Raw genomic sequence first — 21430 nt, 5'->3', positions numbered from 1 at the left:
AATTTTGTTCTTTTTAGAGGTGGTGGAGAAAAAGGAACCCTCATACACTGCTGGTGGGAATGCAAACTGGTGCAGCCACTATGGAAAACAGTATGGAGATTCCTCAAAAAATTAAAAATAGAACTACCATACAATCCAGCTATTCCACTACTGGGTATCTATCCAGAGAGATTGAAGTCAGCAATTCCAAAAGTCCTATGCACCCCAATGTTCATTGCAGCATTATTTACAATCTCCAAGACATGGAAGCAACCTAAGTGCCCATCAACAGAGGATTGGATAAAGAAGATGTGGTATATATACACAATGGATAATTCTTTTTTTAATATATATTTTCAGAAATAGTTTGGTATGCTTAGAAAAATATATTCTTCACATATTCAGTAAAGTGCAAATGAAAAATTATTTGAGAACTATGGAATTAAGGATTTTAATTTACCAGAATATAATTTTCTATCTGTATCCTGTAGCTCTTAGTAGCAAAGAATAAAGCCCTCAAATTTTGATGGAGAAATTGAAGGATTATTAATTTATTTTGACTTAAACATTTGTGCTGAAGTTAAATGCCCACAAGTTTAACCACTATTTATGATTTTGCGACTTTAGGAATTTTTTTGATGGCCATTCTCTATTGATAGCTCTTTCTTTGTCCAATTAAAACATTTTAATAGTACAGTTTTGCAAACGGAGAGATTATCTATGTGAGTAAATATACTCTCTCTCATATCTATCAACCATTTTAATAAGAAATATCACCATGACTCTTTTTATTATCAATAGAGTGTATTGTTGTTACTAAATATTTCAGATAGCAGTGAATTTCCTGCAGTATTCTATGTTCTAAAGTCTGTAGCAGCCTTGTGACTTATAGTGTGCTGGCTTATCAACATACAATAATATGCTATTTTTATTAATGTTCTAAATTTTATTCATACCATGTCATATTGTATGATTAATCTGGTAAAACTACTTCTACTTTTCATTTTTTTATTAGCAAAACCTAAATTAACTCATGTTTTGATTCAGGGAAAAATATTTCAATTAAAAGTTCTAAAAATACTCTAGAAACTCGAAAACATCATGTGACGCTAAAAGATTCAGAGCTATTTGGCAGATGCTGAAGATGAGAAAATACAAAGCAAATTAACCAACAAAACAAATTAACCTATAAATTGTCCTCCTATGAGTTAAACCAATGACTATATTCAACTTTAGCGGTGCTTAATATAATGACTTATCATTGAAATAAACAAGTCCCTCACTTACCTGAACCTCTCAGCCAAATCCCATAAATTTTGATGAACTATAGAGGACACCTGCACAGAGAGTCCCACAGTTGTACTGCTGACTTCTCATCATCGCGGTGAGAAGTTGAGGCACGTAGGCTAGCTCTCACTGCTGCCTCACTAGAATTTAAAATGCAGCAGGTGCTGCTCTCTAGTAATCACTCCCTTGTTATGGGAATGGAATGTGAGTTTACTTGTTTGTTGGGAGGACCAGAAACCACCTGGACATATAGAGCTACAGGAAATGAGAATAGGGCTGAACAGAACAAGAGTTTGAGGGCAGAGGAGTGTGTGTAGGTGTGCATGTGTTTAGTGGGGTTCGATCTGGTAACATTTGAGCAGTTCAGAGTTTCCACAAGGTCCTCCTTGCATCCTTTGGTCACACCTGGATGTACTGCAGCACCTGGAGCCTTCCACCCATACCCAATATGTATGTATTTCATTTCCTAAGGTAATGGTTGCCAGCCAAGGGATAACTAGCTGATTAGGTTCTGTGTTTTGTTTGCTTCTGTGAAGATAACTTGAGGTTGTCAAGCTTCTGCAGCTTAGAGCTATCTTGGCAAATTTGGGTTCTATGTCTTTAACTAAGACAACTTCTACTATGATAAGCTCATTTGAAAACCTTAATTTAAATATAAGGTGTTCTTTAACAGTCATAGTTCAGGGGCCAGCCCAATGGCACAGCGGTTAAGTTTGCATGTACTGCTTCGGCAGCCCAGGGTTCGCCGGTTCAGATCCCAGTGCGGACCTACACACCACTTGGCGAGCCATGCTGTGGCAACTGTCCCACATATAAAATAGAAGAAGATGGGCACAGATGTTAGCTCAGGGCCAGTCTTCCTCAGCAAAAAGAGGAGGATTGGCAGCAGATGTTAACTCAGGGCTAATATAGGAGTGGCAAATAAACCATTATATTTATTTTTTCTATGTATGTAGAGAGCTATAGAGAGTCTTTTCATAGTCAATAAGCAAATTTCATAAAATTTGTAAGAGTATTCTAATAGGTAGATTGAACTATTCTTAAGAATTGTGGGATGCATCTCAATTCTGGCACATCTAAACATCACACTCTAGCTGAAGGTTACCATTGATTTCAGGATCCTTTTTCGGCAGTTTAATGATTGCCAGTATTTAGACAACAACCAGATAATTCATACAGTTCTTCACCCAAATTCCATGTGTGGTTTTGTTAGGAAGAACATGATTTCTCAGTTCTTGAACTTATGATCTACTGATTAAAGAGATTCTCGGTAATTCACCTTGGTTCCGAAGTCATGTTCCATGAATAAAGACACTGACACTTAAATAATAATCCACATGTGATACATCTGCTATAGCTGTGACTTCACTTCTTTTCATTTTCTTTAGTATTTTCCAAAATCTCTTCTTCCATTGACTTGAACTTGTTATTTCCTTCCTAGAATACAGCTCAGTGAAATGTTGTGATACAATATTTTCAAGTCAATTTACTAAAATTTAATGCATATATTACCATATTTTCAACTTTAGCTCACCAAACTATAGGCTCAAAGAAGTTGTGCTCCTGCTGGCTGGGCTTAAGGTTTAGAGGTCGATCTCTCTCTCCCTAATTAACTCACTCTTCCATTACCTACCCCTGACCCCATCTTCAGATGTGTTGATGTGATAATTTTTACTTTATGCCTCATTTCAGTTTGGGCATGGATATATTTTCTGTTGTTGCTTTTTAAAGTTTGACTCTTTAATAGTACTAGTACTTATTTTAGATGCTTAATTGATTCCCATGACTTATCAATACCATCATTAAAATAAACAATAAATTTTCTTCCTATTTGTATTCTTCCAAATAATATATACGTAGTTTGCAAATAGTAGCAGCTCTTACTGTTTTGATATAGTTGTTTTTCACAGATTAAGAATGATTAAGAGCAGGAGCATGAAGGAAATTCATTCTTGATTAGCTTATCCACCCTATCATGCTTATTAACGTTTAATGGTTTTTCCAGGGCCATATGATAACAAAAAATTCCCTAACATGCCTGCAAAATCCTGCACCATCTGGTTATGGCTAACTTCTCCAGGCTTAACAGCATGACAATCCTAGTGGCTTTCTGTATTTCTCTCATTTTCCTGTTTCCTCCTACTACAAGGCGTTTGCAAGTACGCTTTCTATGCCTAGAATGCTCCACAACCCATGCCCCAGATTTTCACCTCTTACCATCTTTCAGATCTCAGCCAATTTTTTAATTTCTTAAGGAAATACTATCTCATCTCCTTCAGAGTTCTAATTACTTAATATAGGCTCTCATTTCACAGCACCTTATTCCTAAATCATCTCCCTCATGATTATCACAGTTGTAATTTTATATTAGGTGGTTATTTGATTAGTATTTATATTTACCATTCAACTATAAGCGTATTGGTTAAAAATAAAAGTATGAATACATGTATGAACCTAGTTTACACATTTCATAGATCAAACAAATACAATGCTGACAGGAACAAATAATGTCTCTTTTACCCAAATAAATTAGTGAGACCACTTTCATTTTATCATAGGTGCTGTATCCACAGAAAGAGAACTAAACTTTTCCATGTTAGCACCCAGTTCTAAAATTCTCTATTGTAGATAAGCATTCCTAAGTATCAACCTACTCAATTAAAAAAAATTGCTAAGACTAAACCATGGAATCATTTGGAAGTAATTTGGACCATGGACTGTAAGCTTAACTCTCCTGACCTAAATAATAAAGATTTTCATATTAGCATGTGAGTCTTTAATATTTCTCATGAGCTTCAGGGTCGTATTTTCCAAAGAGTACCGAACATCATCTATTAATATTCCACAAATATCTTAAATTCCATAATTCTCAAACCAAATACTGTGTTCTTTTTATTCCTCCCAGTATGTATTACTTCTCTTCATTTCCCCTCTTTCCATCTTCACTGCTACTGCTGCAGAGTTGTCCTATTCCATTTTACCTGAGCTATTCTAATAACCTTGCAACAAATTATTTCTGAGTCTTTTTTTTTTTTCCAATGCCATCATTACTGAAAGATATAACATGCTCCCATCAATAATGATGGGTCATTAAAGCAATGATTTACAATAAGGGGATGCTTCACTGGGATGGGAAAGGAACACATCTGAATCACTAAAACATGGAAGTTTAGCATAGTTTGAAAAAGTCCCACTTTGATATTCACAAACATCTTCTATTACATGCAAGGAACAAAGAACTCAACATAAAATAAATAAGTACGAGTTTTCATTTTGTTTTTAACATAAGAACCCTGGAGGAGGGCTTCTGTAGACAGCTCAAGACATTAGTTCTCAGCAATTTTCTTGGAAATTAAACACAAAGTGGTTATGCCACTTCAGGAATCACCTGAAGCATTCAACACAGGAAGAATAGGGCGAGAGGAAGCACAAGCAGCATGTCCCTTTAATAAAGAAAGCCCTTCCAGAAGTCTTTGGCAGACTGTTTCATGTTATTGTCCTGAACTATCACATGCCCACCCCTCACTGCAGGAGAGGCACGTTAAGTGAGTATTATTTTTCTTATCTAGTAGAGTGATGATAGGAAAAAGAGAAAGTGATTGGAAATAGAGGCTGAGCTGGCCAATGCCTGGTCTGTCATGTCACTCCAGGGAAATATGTCCCATCTCTGTTGGGAATTCCTGTATGATGGTCCTCACTCTGCTTCTACTCATCAGTTCACTTTCCTTACTGCCACCAAAGTACCCTTTCTTTAAAAAAAAGTGATCATGTACAATCTTACCTAAAATATTTAGTGGATCCTTGTCTTCAACATAGCAACAATTCTAGAGCATCATAGTGTTAATGGCATAATGATGCGATGTGTTAGGCTCAGAGGTGTATCATGAAAATTTTTGTGAATGGTTTACTTCACTAAATCAATTTGGGGAGAATAAAAATTGTGATAATCCCATTTTCACTTGCTTTTTTTGTGTGATTTCTTACATTACATGGTAAAGGACCAACATAGATGGAGTGCAATGAATCACACTACCTTTGGCTTTGCCCATGGCGTGTCGCGTATGTAAATATCATCTGTCATATGTGCTACAGAGAAACACATGTTGAAAACTGCTGACTTTCAAGATAAGGTTCAAAACCCCTCATGTGAACCAAAAGATTCCTTGGATTTGAGTCTTACCAGTCTTTTCAACAACCCCACACCTGCAATCCACAAAATCCCAGGTCTTTGTGGCCTTGTTTTCTGTTTTTATGCATTTTTCCCCTCTCTGGCATGGCATTTCCTTAACCTTGTCTAGTCATTTTTAAGAATGACTCTGAGTCATTCTTGACCGTCATTCTTAAAAATGACTCTGAGTCATTCTTAAAAACTTAAGTTAAATGTAGTTTCTTTCACAAAGTTCTTGACCTCTCCAGTCATGGGTAAATTCTTCTCTCCTTGTGGCTCCCAGCATGCCTTATTCATACTGATGTAAGGGCTGTGATTGCATTATTTTATGCCTCCCCTCTTTTGACTGTGAAACTTTCTGGAAGTTACAAACTGTGGTCTATTAATCCATATATTTTTAACCACTAACATCTTCTGGAACATAATAGGCACTTAATTATTTTTTCATCCAGGAAACACTTATTAAGTCAAAATAAGAACTCTTCATTTTGACAAACCATTTTATTGTGAAGCTAAATAAGGATTAACTCTTTAAAAATTTTAAATTAAATTTTAGTTGTTGCCAAAACTTACATCAGCTAATGGCATAGCCTGATTTAAAAGAGCAACACAAACAGTATACAGTTCCCCAAATTTTTCTTCTATTCAAGGTACTATAAAAATAACTTCTGCTGAATGATTTGTTGCTCTAAGTAATATTGCTGCTTGGGACATACATAGCATCCAAGCTGGTAATCAAAAAAAATCTTGGCCATGATTTTGTTACTAATGAACAATTAGTAAATATGATAATTAAAATCATCAAGTTTCTTCATTATATTCTTGAAGTTAGAATTGGTTGTAGTATCTTTTTTTCATTTATTCACTCTCACTAATTCATTCAAGATGTGTTTATTTAATCATTTCAATACACTAGATGCTTGATGCTCAATTTGTGGTCCTTAGACCATGAGACCAGCAAGCACCCACTTGGAGCTTGTGAGTAATGCAGAATCTGGGGTCTCATCCTGTATCTACTGAATCAGAACGTGCATTATAGCCAGAATCCAAAGTTCTTTTGGCTGTAGGATGAATAAGGTCTGAGGATCTAATGTATAACATGGTGACTATAGTTGATAACACTGTATTGTATAATTGAAATTTGCTAAGAAAGTAGAACATAAACGTCCTCACCAAAAATAAACAAATAAGTAAATAAGATGATGAATATGTTAATTAACTAGATGGGGTGAACTTTCCCACAATGTATAGTATATCAAATTATCACGAAGTACACTTTAAATATCTTATAGCTTTGTTTGTCAATTATACCTCAAAAAAGCTGAGATAAAAAGAACCCCAGAAAATTCTTATGCACATTGGAGTTTGAGAAGCACTACCTTATTTCACATGCTGGGAATTTAGAGATAAAAAAAGAAAAAACAACAAAAACAGAAGCCATGTCTGACCTTCATGAAACTTACAGCCTGGTTGAGGTAATAGAAATCAATATATTCATAAACATATACATATAACTACAAATTGTGATAAGAAAAACAACAAAGTAAAATGAAGGACAGTAACAAAAAAGACAATGCAGAGTGGGTAGTCTAAAGAGTCTTTTCGTGCCTACCACACTAAATCTGACACTAGATGAGATGCAGGAGCAGAAGCCAGGATGGGGTAAGAGCTTTCCAGGCAGAGGATCACATGCAAACATCTTAAGGCCAGAAATTGACACTTTGGTGAACTGAAAAATGGCCAACGTGGCTGGTAGTGAGTGAGAAGGAGTATGGAAGCTTTGAATAATTGTGGAAATTCTTTATTATGAGGCTTTCAATGTGTGCAGTTATTTAAGTGGCTTCAAGAGTTAGCAGATATCCCAGCAAATCTTGGCGATTTATTCTACCTCGTGTTCCTCATGACTTTAACCTTCACTGTGAAAGAGTTATGAAGAGAGCGTGTAAAGCACTTTTTGCAATGGGATCCTTCCCCTTTAAATGGCATCTAATATTCCTCAGTGTACCAGGAAGAAATGGAAAGGTGTTTCTTCTTTTTTTATACTTGTGCTAAAAAACAGGTAACAGAAGATCTACCCTTTTAACAAATTTGTAAATGTACGATGCAGTATTGTTGACTGTAAGCACAATGTTGTAGAGCAGATCTCAAACTTCTTCATCATTCATGACTGAAACTTTATACCCATTTAATAACAACACCCATCTCCCCTCCCCCACCACCCAGGAAAACACTATTCCGATTTCTGCTTCCATGAGTTTCAGTACTTTAGGTATTTCATGTAAATGGAATCATGCAGTGTTTGTCCTTCTGTGACTGGCTAATTTCATTTAGTGTAATGTCTTCAAGTTTCATCCATGTTGCAGCACATTACCGGAAGTGCTTTTGTATGTGGCTGAATAATCCACTGTATGTACATGCCACATTTGCTTCATCAATCTGTTGACATTTAGGTGGTTGTTTCTACCTTTTGGCTATTGGGAATAATCTTTCAATGAATACAAGAGTGCAAATATTTCTTTGAGATCATGATTTCAATTCTCTTTGATTAATACCCAGAAGGGGGATTACTGGATCATATGGTAGTACTATTTTAAGGTTTTTTGTTTGTTTGTTTTTGGTGAGGAAGATTCGCCCTGAGCTAAGATCTGTTGCCAATCTTCCTCTTTTTTTTTTTTTTTTGCTGGAGGATGATTAGCCTTGAGCCAACATCTCTGCAAACCTTCCACTATTTTTCATATATGAGACGCCTCTACAGCATGGCTGATGAGTGGATTGGGTCCATGCTCATCCGAATATGTGAATCCAGGCTGCTGAAGTGGAGTGTGTAAAACTTTAACCACTATGCCATGGGGCCAGCCCCATATTTTACGTCTTTTGAGGAACCTCCATACTGTTCTCAATAGCAGCTGCACCATTTTACATTCCCACCGACAGTGCACAAAGGGTTCCCATTTCTCCAAATCCCCACCAACACTTGTCTTCCGATTTTGTTTTTTTTAAGAAGGTTAGCTCTGAGTTAACATCTGCCACCAATCATCCTCTTTTTGCTGAGGAAGACTGGCCCTAAGCTAACATCTGTGCCATGTTCCTCTATTTAAGGTGGGATGCCTGCCACAGCATGGATTGACAAATAGTGCATAGGTCCATACCTGGGATCTGAAAAGTGGAATGTGCAAACTTAACTGTTGCACCACCAGGCTGGCCCTTTGTTTTTATTTTCCATAATGGCAATCCTAACAAGTGTCAGATGATATCCCATTGTGGGGTTTTGTTGTTGTTGTTGTTTGGTGAGGAAGATTGGCCCTGAGCTAACATCTGTGCCGATCTTCCTCTATTTTTTATGTGGGACACCTTCACAGCATGGCTTGATGAGCAGTGTAGGACTTCAGCTGTGATCCAAACCCATGAACCCTGGGATCCTGAAGCAGAGTGTGCAAACTTAACCACTATGCCACCAGGCCAGCCCCTCGTTGTGGTTTTGGTTTACATTTCTCTGATGATTAATGATGTAGAACATCTTTTCATATATCCTTTTGCCATTTGTATGTCTTCTTTGGAGAAATGTGTGTTCAAGTCATTTCCTGTTTTTTAAGTCAGGCTGTCATTTTGCAATTGATTCATGTAAGTTCCTTATATATTTTGGATATTAACCCATTATAAAATATATAGTTCCATAGGTTGCCTGTCACTAGGTTGATTATTTTCTTTGCTGTCCATAGCTTTTAAGTTTGATATAGTTCTAATTGTCTATTTTTGCTTTTGTAACCTGGGCTTTGTGTGTCATATCCAAGAAATCATTGCCAAGACCAATGTCAGTGTCACTGTTTTCCCATATGTTTTCTTCTAGGAGTTTTACAATTTTGAGTCTTACCTTTAAGTCTTGAGTTGATTTGTGTGTAGGGTATAAGATTAGGGTACAATTTCATTCTTTTGCATGTAGATATCCAGTTTTCCAAACGCCGTTTGTTTCAAGAGACTATCCTTTCCCCGTTGAGTATTCTTGGCACTCATGTCAAAGATCAGCTTACTGTATATGTATGAGTTTATTTTGAGACTCTCTATTCTGTTCTATTGGTCTATATGTCTTTACCCAGTATCATACTGTTTTGATTACTGTAGCTTTGTAATACATTTTAAAATTAACAAGAGGAAGCCTCTAGCTTTGTTCTTCTTTTTCAACATTATTTTGGCTATTCAGGGTCATATGGTTCCATATGAATTTTAGGATAGTTTTTTCTATTTCTGTAAAAAATGCCATTGGAATTTTGATAGGGATTGCATTGAATCTGTATATTGCTTTGTGTAGTATGGACATTTTAACAACATTAACTCTTTCAATCCATGAACAAGAGATGTCTTTTGACTTATTTGTGTCTTCTTTCATCTCCTTTGTCAATGCTATGTAGTGTTCAGTGTACAAGTCTTTCACCTTCTTGGTTGAGTTTATTCCTAAGTGTTTTATTCCCTACCATACTATTGTAAATGGGGTTGCTTTCTTAACTTCCTTTTCAAATAATTTGTTTTTTAGTGTATAAAAAAGCTGATTTTTGTATATTTATTTTATAGCCTGCAGCATTACTGAATTTGTTTACTAGTTCTAATGGTTTTTTTCTGGAATCTTTAGGGTTTTCTATATGTGTAAGATCGTGTCACTGGTGAATAGAGATAAGTTTGCTTCTTCCTTTCTGATTCCAATGCCTCTTTTTTCTTTATATTGCCTAATTTCTCTAGCTAGGACTTCCAGTACTATGTTCAAGGTAAGGTGTGAGAGTGGGTATCCTTGACTTATTTCTGATCTTAGAGGAAAAGCTTTCAGTTTTTCACCATTGATTATGTTATCTGTGGGCTGTTCATGTATGTACTCTATTACTTTGAGCTATTTTCCTTTTATTTGTAGTTTGTTGAGAGTTTTTATTATGAAAGTGTTGAATTTTGTCCAATGCTTTTTCTTTATCTATTGAGATGTTCATTTAATTTATATCCTTTATGCCATTGACATGGTGTATCACATAGATTGATTTGCATGTATTGAACCATCCTTGCATCCCAGGAATAAATCCCACTTGATCATATTGTATGATCCTTTTGATTTTCTGTTACATTTGGTCTGATAGTATTTTGTGGAGAATTTTTCATCTGTACCTAGAGAAATTGTCTGGTAGTTTTCTTTTCTTGGAGTGTCTTTTTCTGGCTATGGTATCAGGATAATGCTGGCCTCATAAAATGAGTTTAAATTTGTTCCCTCCTCTACAATATTTTGGAAGGATTTGCATTAATTCTTCTTTAAATGTTTGGTAGAATTCACGGTCCTGGATTTTCTTTGTTGGGGAGTATTTTCCTTAGAGATTCAATCTCCTTGCTCTTTATTGGTCTGTTCAGATTTTCTATTTCTTCATGATTCAGCATTTGTAGATTCTATATTTCTAGAAAGTTAATCTATTTCTTCTGGGTTATCTAATTTTTTGACATGTAATTGTTTATAGTAGTCTTTTATGATCCTTTTTATTTCTATGGCATTAGTTGTAATGTCTCCTCTTTTATTTCTGATTGTATCTGAGTCTTTTTTTTTCTTAGTCTAGCTAAAGGTTTGTTAACTTTGTTGATCTTTTTTTAAAAAAAGAACTCTTATTTTTATTGATTTTTTTGTATTGATTTTCTATTCTCTATTTTTTTTAATTTCTTCTCTACTCTTTTTCATTTCCTTCCTTCTGCTAAGTTTGGGCTTGATTTGTTCTACTTTTTATAGTTTCTTGATGTGCAGAGTTAGGTTGTTTATTTGAAATATTTCTTCTTTTTTAATGTAGGCTTTTATCACTATAAACTTTCCTCTTAATACTGCTTTTACTACATCACATGTGTTTTGGTATGTTGTGTTTTCATTTTTGATTGTCTCTAGCTATTTTCTAATTTCTCTTTTGATTTGTTCTCTGACTTATTCGTTGTTCAAGTGTGTTTTTTCTGCTATTGATTTTTAGTTTCATTCTGTTGTGGTTGGAAAAGATACTTGGTATGATTTCAATCTTCTTGAATATGTTAAGACTTATTTTGTGACTTAAAGTGATCTATTCTAGAGAATGTTCCATGTATACTTGAGAAGAATATGTATTCTGCTGATGTTGAGTGGAATGCTCCGTGTTTGTCTGCTAGGTCCATTTACTTTATAGTGTTGTTGAAGTAGTCTGTTTTCTTATTGACTTTCTTTGTGGCAGTTCTAATCATTGTTGAAAGTGGGTTATTCAAATATCCCATTATTGTGTTGCTCTCTGGTTCTCTCTACAGTTCTTTAATTTTGCTTTGTATATTTGGGTGCTCTGATACTGTATGCATTTACATTTATAATTGTTATATCATCCTGGGGAATTGACCCTTTTATCATTATATGATGTCCTTCTTTGTCTCCTGTGACAGTTTTTGACTTAAAGTCTATTTTGTCTGATTTAAGTATGGCCACCCTACATTTTTTTGGTTACCATTTGCATGGAATATCTTTTTTCATCCTTTCGCTTTCAACTTTTGGGTGTCCTTAAATCTAAAAGTCTCTTGTAGACAGCCTATAGTTGGGTTGGTTTTCTTTTTTTAATCTATTTAGCTACACTTAAATCTAAAAGTCTCTTGTAGACAGCCTATAGTTGGGTTGGTTTTCTTTTTTGTAATCTATTTAGCTACACTATGTATTCTGATTGGGGAGTTTAGTCCATTTATGTTTAAATTAATTATTGATAAGGAAGGGATCACTATTGCCATTTTGTTCATTGTTTTGTGTCCTGTAGCTCTTTTTTTCCCCTTTTCCTCTTTTGCTGTCTTCCTTTGTGTTTTATTGATTTTTTTGTAGTGACATGTTTTGATTCTTTTCTCATTTTTTTGTGTGTATCTTTAATAGGTATTTTCTTTGTGGTTACCATAGGGCTTACATAAAACATTTTTTATGTTTTATAGTAGTCTATTTTAAGATGATAAAAACTTAACCTAAATCTCTTACATTAATTTTATACTTTTACTTCTCCCTACAAACACATTTATGTTTTTGATTGTACCAATTACATATTTTTATATTCTGTATCATTAACATGTATTTGTAGTTATAGTTTTTAAAAATATGTCTGTTTTAACTTCTATACCAGAATTACAAGTGATTTACACACCATGTTACTGAAGTATAATATTCTGTATTTGTCTAGAAATTTACCTTTACCAGTGAACTTTACAATTTCATATGCTTCTGTGCTGCTACTTAGCATCTTTTTATTTCATGTAAGACTGATATGAACTCAGCATTTGTTTGCCTGGGGAAGTCTTTATCTCTTCTTCATTTTTGAAGCACAGTTCTGCCAGATACAGTATTCTTGGCAGGCAGTATTTTTCTTTCATCATCTCATTCCCTTCTGGCATGCTAGATTTCTGCTGACTGATCCACTTAGATTCTTACAAATCTTGTATTTGACAGTCACTTTTCTCTTTTTGCTTTCAAAATTCTCTTTTTGTCTTTGACTTTTGATAATTTGATTATAAAGTGATATAATTCCTTGATGTGGAACTTTTTATATTTATCCTATGTAGCTTCATAAGGCTTCTTAAATCTAAATGTCTATTTTCTTCCCCAGATTTGTTTTCAGCCATTATTTCTTTAAATAAGGTTTCTACCTTTTCTTTCGAGGACTATACTTTGTATATTGCTCTGCTTGATGACGTGCCATAAGTCCCTTAGGCTTTCTTCACTCTTATTCATTTTTTTTTCCTCTGCTCTTCTGACTGATCAAGTCTGTTGTTAAACCTCTCAAGTGAATTTTTCAATTGTTATTGTAGTTTTTAGATCCAAAATTTCTGTTTGGTCCCTTTTTAATATTTCCTATCTCTGTTGAATTTCTAATTTTGTTCATGTGTAGTTTTCCTGAGCCTCGTTATGATGATTATTCAAAAAACTTTTTTCAAGTAATTCACATACCTCCTTTTCTTTAGGGTCAGTTTCTGGAGATTTATTTTGTTTTTTTTGGGTATTTTCCCCTGTTTCTCCATGTGTCTTATAACTTTTTATTGGTATCCACACATTTTAATGAAAAAAACACACCACTTCAAGTTTATTGAGTAATTTCACATGGGGAAAGACCTTCAGCAATCACCCCAGCTACAGATCCTTGGGGGTCTCTCAAAATTTTTATGTGAATGTGTCTTCTCTGGACGTGTGTGTACATTCCTAACTGGAGGAGTTTTCTAGTTTCTTTTCTTTTAAGGATCTCATAATCTCTTGCTTGTTCTGGTGTCTGCCTTTTGCCCAGTTATTTATTTTTCTCCACAGCTGCTACATATGTAGGGTATGCCAGGTCTCATCTATGCTCAGAGTTAGGGTAGACAGAAACCAGCCTCTCAGACAGCCCCCCAAATAGCTGAAACATTGGACACTTGCTCCACTCTCCTTTTTCCCCCCTAAAGGAGAAGTACCAAGCTAAATCAGCCTCTTTGCAATAATTCAGGTCATCTGGAACAGTAGCAAGATATTCAACTTGGTTTTGTTCTCAGTGGCCCCCAAGCTTCTAGAACATGCGAGGTCCTGTCAGTGCTCAAAGACAAAAACTAACCCCTTAACCAGTCACCCAAAGAGTTGGAACATTGAACATAGACTGCACTCTTCTCTTTTCTCCCTGAGACAGAGGCTACTGAGCTGTATCAGTCTTTGTCTGCTGTACCATTCAACCTCTGAAGCAGCAGAATGCCACCCAGATCCTTTTCATCTCATTTGCTCCCATGCATCCTGATTATGTGAGTTCCTTCATTGTTATGAGACAGAAACCAGTCTCTTGATCAGCCCCAACACTGAAAAGTTGTGATATTGGATTTATGGTCCAGCCTTCTCTTTCTTTCCCTAGGGAGAAGCCAGGAGCTGGAAATCTCCTCCTGATTGTGTAATGCTCTGTTGAGGGGAGGAACTATGGTGAGAAGGTGCAATGAATTTTCCTACTGGTTTCAATGCAGCTTGTTTCATGCTCACCTGGGATGGAAGAGTCTCTTAACTTGTTTCTAGATTTATCACAAAAGAAATTGTTCCATATATTGTTGAACCATTGTTTCCATGGGAAGAAGAAGGGTCTGAGGCTTCCTATTTTGTCATCTTGCAGCCATCACCCTGGAAGGGAGAGTTTGCACTAGTGTTCTAAAATATTTGTATTTTCGGGGCTGGCCCTGTGGCTGAGTGGTTAAGTTCGTGCGCTCCACTGCAGGTGGCCCAGTGTTTCGTTGGTTCGAATCCTGGGCGTGGACATGGCACTGCTCATCAAACCACGCTGAGGTAGCATCCCACATGCCACAATTAGAAGGACCCACAATGAAGAATATACAACTATGTACTGGGGGGCTTTGGGGAGAAAAAGGAAAAAAAATAAAATCTTTAAAAAAAAACTTCTGTAAAGTATACATAAAATATCTCCATTCAAATATGCAATTGTGTGGACTTCTGGGAAAAGAACTGATTAAAAATGTTTGATAAGTAAATGAATTTGTTCTTTTATTTAATAGCCTTTTAAACTTTATTCCAGAGAACCTTAAAAAAAAAATGTCAATTTGAATTTCAGGATAATTGACCTCGAATCATTCTTTCCAGTAGCACTTAGAGAGTAGAGCCATTCAATTCTTTTTTCCTTTCTGCTTTTTCTCCCCAAATCCCCCCAGTACATAGTTGTCTATGGTAGTTATGGGCCCTTCTGGTTGTGGCACATGGGGCACCGCCTCAGTGTGGCCTGATGAGTGGTGCCATGTCCGCGCTCAGGATCCCAACCAGCGAAACCCTGGGCGGCCAAAGTGGAACACTCGTGCTTAACCACTCGGCAGTGGGGCCAACCCCAAGCCATTCAATTTTTAAGGCTACTCCTATTTCATGACAACAAAAACATGACTACATACAGGAGACAAAGTGTCTTTTTTGTTCTCTATAGCTGTAGAAACTTGAATCCAGCTCATATAAAATTTATTTATTTATTTGTTCAATAAATATATATTGAGAACCTACTATTCTATTGACACAATTCTTGGCACTGGGATATAGCTGTGAATAAATCAAAGTCACTGCCTAAAGGTGACTTACATTTTAGTGGGGAAGACAGACAGTAGGAAACCAAAGATACACATGATATAATAGTAGGTAATATAAGTGCAACAAGGAATAAAAATGAGCAGAGTAGGAAGATAGAGGAGTGAACGAAGAGGGTCTATTTTATCCGAGGTGGTAGGAGACAGCCTCTGGGTGGAGTTGACATTTTGTTAATAGTGCTGAAGTTGAGAAACCAAGTGCTGTAGTAAATTTAAAGAAGCTTATTTTGGATTTTGAACTCCATACACTAGTCATACCTATTAATATCTGCACATTGGGAAACGCTGCTTTAGGCTAATCATCCATCCCTTTGAAATACTATTCCCCTAGAGGAGGCACAATGCAATTATTTAGATTTTCTCTTAATAAATTACCATCATATTGCAGATCTATAAATGTGAGATCACATTTAGACATCCTTAGTTGGAGTTCTGGCTGTTTTCTATCTCATTTGTGACCTCATTTTACTAGTTTCCAGTGTTGTAGGGGATGGGGCAAGAGGATTAACTCAACTTCATGCCAGTCTATTTTGTTGTTTCTGTAAACTGAACACAAAAACATCTCACATATACGAAGTTTTTGACGACTTTAATTTTCAGGTTGTAAAGTAACAGTTTCATCTAATGAATGGCCTGCTTGAGTGAATAAAATATGAAGTCATTAAAATATCTTTGAAAAAGGAGAATGGAGGACATAAATCTATTACATTTGTTTCATCTAGAGAACTTTGCCACTGACCCTTCCTCTCGAGGTGGTATTAAGGTGCAGGTCCCTAGGATCATCAATAACCAGAGGCTGATACTGACCTCATACAGGTTAATCCATCACAGAATCCTGTCCCTGGAGTCAAAAGACAAGAGAACATCAATAAAAGATTCAAAACAGTTTATTTTGTCTCTAATATATTTCTCTGCAAGTTGATAGAGGGTGCAATAGTGACCAATAGTCTAATAGTCATGCATACAATTCATCTTCTCCTCACAGAGGATTGTGACTTCACAGGCACAGATTTGCAATCTATCAAAAAGGAAAAGGGCAGACGCTAGAGAGCAAGCACCTTATATGTCAATAACTTTATAAATTAACCATGCTGTTTATTTAAGCATAAGGGGCCTGGTGATGTAAAATTTCCTTTCTTTCCCTCTGCCTCTTGTTTACTGAGAACATAGCTTCACTTTACACTTCAGAGTGCTTGTGTGTTTCTGAGTCATTAAGTTACCCTATCACTCAGTGATTATATGTCTATTGAGGGTTTCCCAACTTCCAGTTGCTGTTGTAGGTGCTGAGGATACATTGTTGGACAGGACAGACTGATCCCCTGCCCTTAAGGTAGCATTCAAAAGAGAGAAGCAAATTCTAAATACTAATGTGATGGAAGGTGGCAACTGGGGTGTAGGATTCTGCTTTAATTCAGGTGGATTCAAGAAAAGCCTTATGGAAGAGGACTTTGGGTAAGACCAGGAGGTAGTCGTATGAAAGCGTGGGGAAGGGTTTTTCAAGCAGAAGGAAGAGGAAATGCAAAGGTTATGAGATCGGAAAGAGTATATATATTAATAAGAAAGAAAAGAAACCCTGTGTGGATAGGGGATGGGGAATGAGGAGAGAAGAGAAAGATGAAGTCTAAGACGCAAGACTGAATCTGAATCGTGCACAGTCCTGAAGCCCATGGTAAGAAGTTTAAAGTTTATTCTGGTGGAGGTAGGAAGCATTGGTTGGTTTTAAGCAGGTGCATGATATGGTCTGATTTATGGTTTAGAAAATCACTAGAGCTGGCAGCTAGAATGAGTTATTGTAAACCAAGTATGCGTTAGGGGAAACCAGCAAGACGGTTGCTGCAGCAGACCAGGCAAAAGATGATAAGATCTTGCTCCAGGGTTATAAGGGAGATGGTAACAACTGATGGGATTCAGGATGAGTATTACTGGTAGAGTAGATAGCACTTTCTGTTGTGCAAAATATCAGATGTAAAGGAAATAAAGAAATGAAAAGATAACTACCACAATTGGATGGATAGTTAGATAGTAACAAAAAACTGGATGTATGGTGATGCCATTTTCTGAGAAGGGAAGGTTTGGAGAGTGGAGAGAGGATGGAATACATGGTCCTGTTTTGGTTATGTTAAGGCAAGAGGAGAGTTTGCACCATGGTCTATGGCAGCAGGACCTGAAGTGGTGACAATGGAGAAACATAAGCATACTTCCTGCCATTAGCATCCCATCTATGATGAGAAAACATTGAGAATCACCTAACAGCAGCCCTCTGCTCTCTCCTGTTTTGTCCCCATGAAATCTCTTTGTGCTAAGTCCTGTGATGAAATACTTCAGTTTATCTGATTTTTGAGGACTCTTACCTCAATCTTTTGTATACAAAAACAATTGTTTACATTAGTTTTACTCTTGCAAAATGACTTCTAGAACAGCTAATACAATTTTTTCCAGCGCTGGTGCTTAAAACTTATTATTTTCATAAATAGCAAATGAGGAGATAGATTTATAGAGAACTGAATGTTTAATAAAAGTGGTGCAAGCATGGGGGTGTCTTGTTCGTGATCTTAGAGGGACGCATTCAACCTTTTATGTATGATATTAGCTGTAGGTTTTAAGGTTAATCAGCCTAATGATACTTTCTATTCCTAGTTTTCTCAGAGGAGAGCTTCTCACAGTAATGGATTTTGTTGATTTTTTTTTGTATATCTTACTAAGATTGCATAGTTTCCTTTCTTTTACCTTTTAATAGAATATATCATATTGATTGATTTTTGAGTGTTAAGACTATTTTGCATTCATGGGATAAATCAGACTTGGTGATGAACTATTAGTGTTTTTATATAATGTTGGATTCAGTTTGCTAAAATTTCATTAAGAATTTTTGCATCTGTACTCATGAGGCATATTTGTCTGCAATTTTCTTGTAATGTCTTTGGTTTAGATATCAGGGTATGCTAGCCTCGACTTTAATTTTGTCAAAGAGTTTGTGTGGAATTGATACAGTTATCAGTACACACAGCATAAAATTGTTCATAGTCTCCTCTTACCTTTAAATATTGTTCAGCAGTTTAGTTATGGCACCTCCTTCCTTCCCAACATTGGTAATTTGTTGTCATAGTCCTTTTCTCCTCCTTCTCCCTTTTCTTCCTTTTGCCTTGATAAGTCTGAGTAGAAGTTTATAAATTTGATTGATATTCCCAATGAGCCAGATTTAGTAGTTTTATTCATTTTCCTTATTGTTTTTCTGATTTCCATTTTTATCTATATTATTTCTTTTCTTCTGAGTACTCAATTTAATTTGCTGTTTCTTTCCTTTTCTTTTAATTTAAGATGGAAGCTAATTGATTTGAAACAATTCTTATTTTCTAATATAAGCATTTACTTCAAAAAATCTTCCTCTAATCATCGCTTTAGCAGCATCTCACAAATTTTGACATATTGTGTTTTTATTTTCATTTCTTTTTATTTCTTCTTTGACTCATGGGTTACTTAGTTTATATATTATATATTTTCCAAATATTGTTCTAAATATTTATAAATAGTTATATATTATATAGTTTCTAATATTTGGGAATTTCACAGTTATATTGAAAACATCAGTTTTTACTTCATGTATTTAAAACTTTTGTTATTAAGTGAATAAATGTTTAGAATTTTTTGTCTTCTTGATAAATCAATCTCTTTACCATCATGACAATATTCCTTGCTCTGAAATCTGCCTGGTCTCATATATTGCCACTTCGGCTTGTTTTGGATTAATGTTAGCATGGAATATCATTTTGTATCTTTTCACCTTTAACCTATTTGGTCTTTACATGTGAAATGGATTTCTTGTAAGCAACATGTTGAGTCTTCATTTTTTGTCTAATATAACAATCTCTGCCTTTTAATTGAGGTCTTTAGCTAATTTACATTTAATGAGGTTATCTATGTAGTTGAGACAAAATCTAAAAATTTGATATTTGATTTTTAATTGTCCTATCTGTTCTTTGTTACCCTTCCTCTCTTTATGCCTTCCTTTTGATTATTTTTTTATGTCTCTATTTTGTGTCCTTTTTTGACTTATTAGCTATAAGTCATTGTTTTCTTTTAAAGTGAGCTCTTTAGAGTATACATTCTTAAATTACCACTTTATAGCTTCAGGTAATATTATACCATTTTGCAGGTATTATGAGATCCTGACAATAGTGCTATTCCATTTCTCATTCCCATCTTTAGTGGTGTCATTTTCATACATCTATTTCTACATTTGTTGTGAATTTAAAAATAGATTGCTATTATTTTTGCTTTGAGCACTATATTATTTTTAAAGAGATGAAAAATAAGAATGAATATTTAAATTTCCTCTTATATGCCATTTCTAGTGCTTTACTTTTTATAAATCTGGATTTCAATCTAGTATTTTCCATCTGCTAAAAGGTTTCCTTTAAAATTTCATATAGTGCAAATCCCCTTTTGACAATTTCTTAATCTTTTGTGTATCTGAGAAACTCTTTATTTTACTTTTCTTTCTAAAAGATATTTTTGGTGGGTGTAGACATACAGGTTTATAGTGTTGGGGGTTTTTTCCCCCAGTAATTTAAAAGACATTTCTCCATTATTTTCTATCTTGTACTGTTTCTGACAAAATGTCTGCTCTCCCTCTGTACATAATATGGCTTTCTTCTCTGCCTACTTTTAAGATTTTCTTTTCAATCAGTTTGATTATGATGTACCTTAGTGCAGTTTTCCCTGTGTTTTTGTGAAGTTAATTGTGCTTCTTTTATCTGTAGGTTTATACTATTCCTCTAAATTAGAAAATTCTTCAAATGTTTTTTCCATTACTTCTCTCTCTTCTTTTCTCTGTAGATTCCAATTACATGCATATTAAACAGATTTAAATTGCCCCACAGCTCACTGATGCTCTGATATTTTTTTTAGTCCTTTTGTCTCTTTCTGTTTTATTTTGGATAGTTTGTATTGCTATTTTTTCAAGTTCATTAATCTTTTCTTTTGCAGTATCTAATTTGCTAGTAATTTCATTCAGTGTATTTTTCAACTCTGAAATTGTAGTATTCTTTTCTAGAGGTTTGGTTTGTAACGCTTTAATTTGTCATGTTTCCACTTCACATACTCAATTTTTCTTATACTTTAATAAACATATGAACATAGTTATAATAGTTGTTTTAATGGCTTTGTCTACTAATTTTATGATCTATATTATTTCTGGGTCTGTTTCTATTGATTGATTTTTCTCCTCATTATGGACAACTATTTTCCTGCTTTTTTTCATGCCTGGTAATTTTTGATTAGATGTCAGATATTGTGAATATTGTCTTCCGGCTTCTGGATGCTTTTTTAGTCCCAAAAATGTCACTGAACTATTTTTCTAGGTTGTAGTTAGGTTTCTTGGATATAGTTTGATCCTTTTCCAATTTAAGTTTTGTTAATTCATATCAGAGCTGACTTTATCATAGCGCTAATTTTGCCCCATTCTTGAGGTGCTAACCTTCTGAATATTCCACCTCACATCTGTCAATAGTTTACTTCCTTTATCTCAGAGATCACTGTCCTGGGTGCTTGTCAAGACTTTTCTACCATGGCTGGTGCAAATAAATTCTGCTCTTAGCCCTCTGTGTTTCCTGGAGATTGTTCACTCTAATTGTTATGCTGTTCATTCTCCAATGTCAAGTAGTTTCCTCACACATATATACCGATTAGTACTCAGGTGAAGGCTCATGGAACTTTCTGTAGATTTCTGGATCTCTCTCTCACTCTCTCTCTCCAGTTATCTCCTCTTCAGTACTTTGGTCTTTGAACTCTAGCTACCTTGGTCTCTCTAGACTCCATATTCACTCTGTGTGCTCAGCTCAGAGTCACGCAGATCCCACGTAGTTTGCTCCTCCCTGTATTGTGGCCTGAAAACTCTTTCTCCAGACAGTAAGCTGAGCA

The sequence above is a fragment of the Equus quagga genome, chromosome 7 (genome assembly GCF_021613505.1).
Source record: "Equus quagga isolate Etosha38 chromosome 7, UCLA_HA_Equagga_1.0, whole genome shotgun sequence".
NCBI lineage: Eukaryota > Metazoa > Chordata > Mammalia > Perissodactyla > Equidae > Equus > Equus quagga.
The sequence above is the reverse complement of the archived record's forward strand: the minus strand, read 5'-3'. Positions refer to the sequence as shown.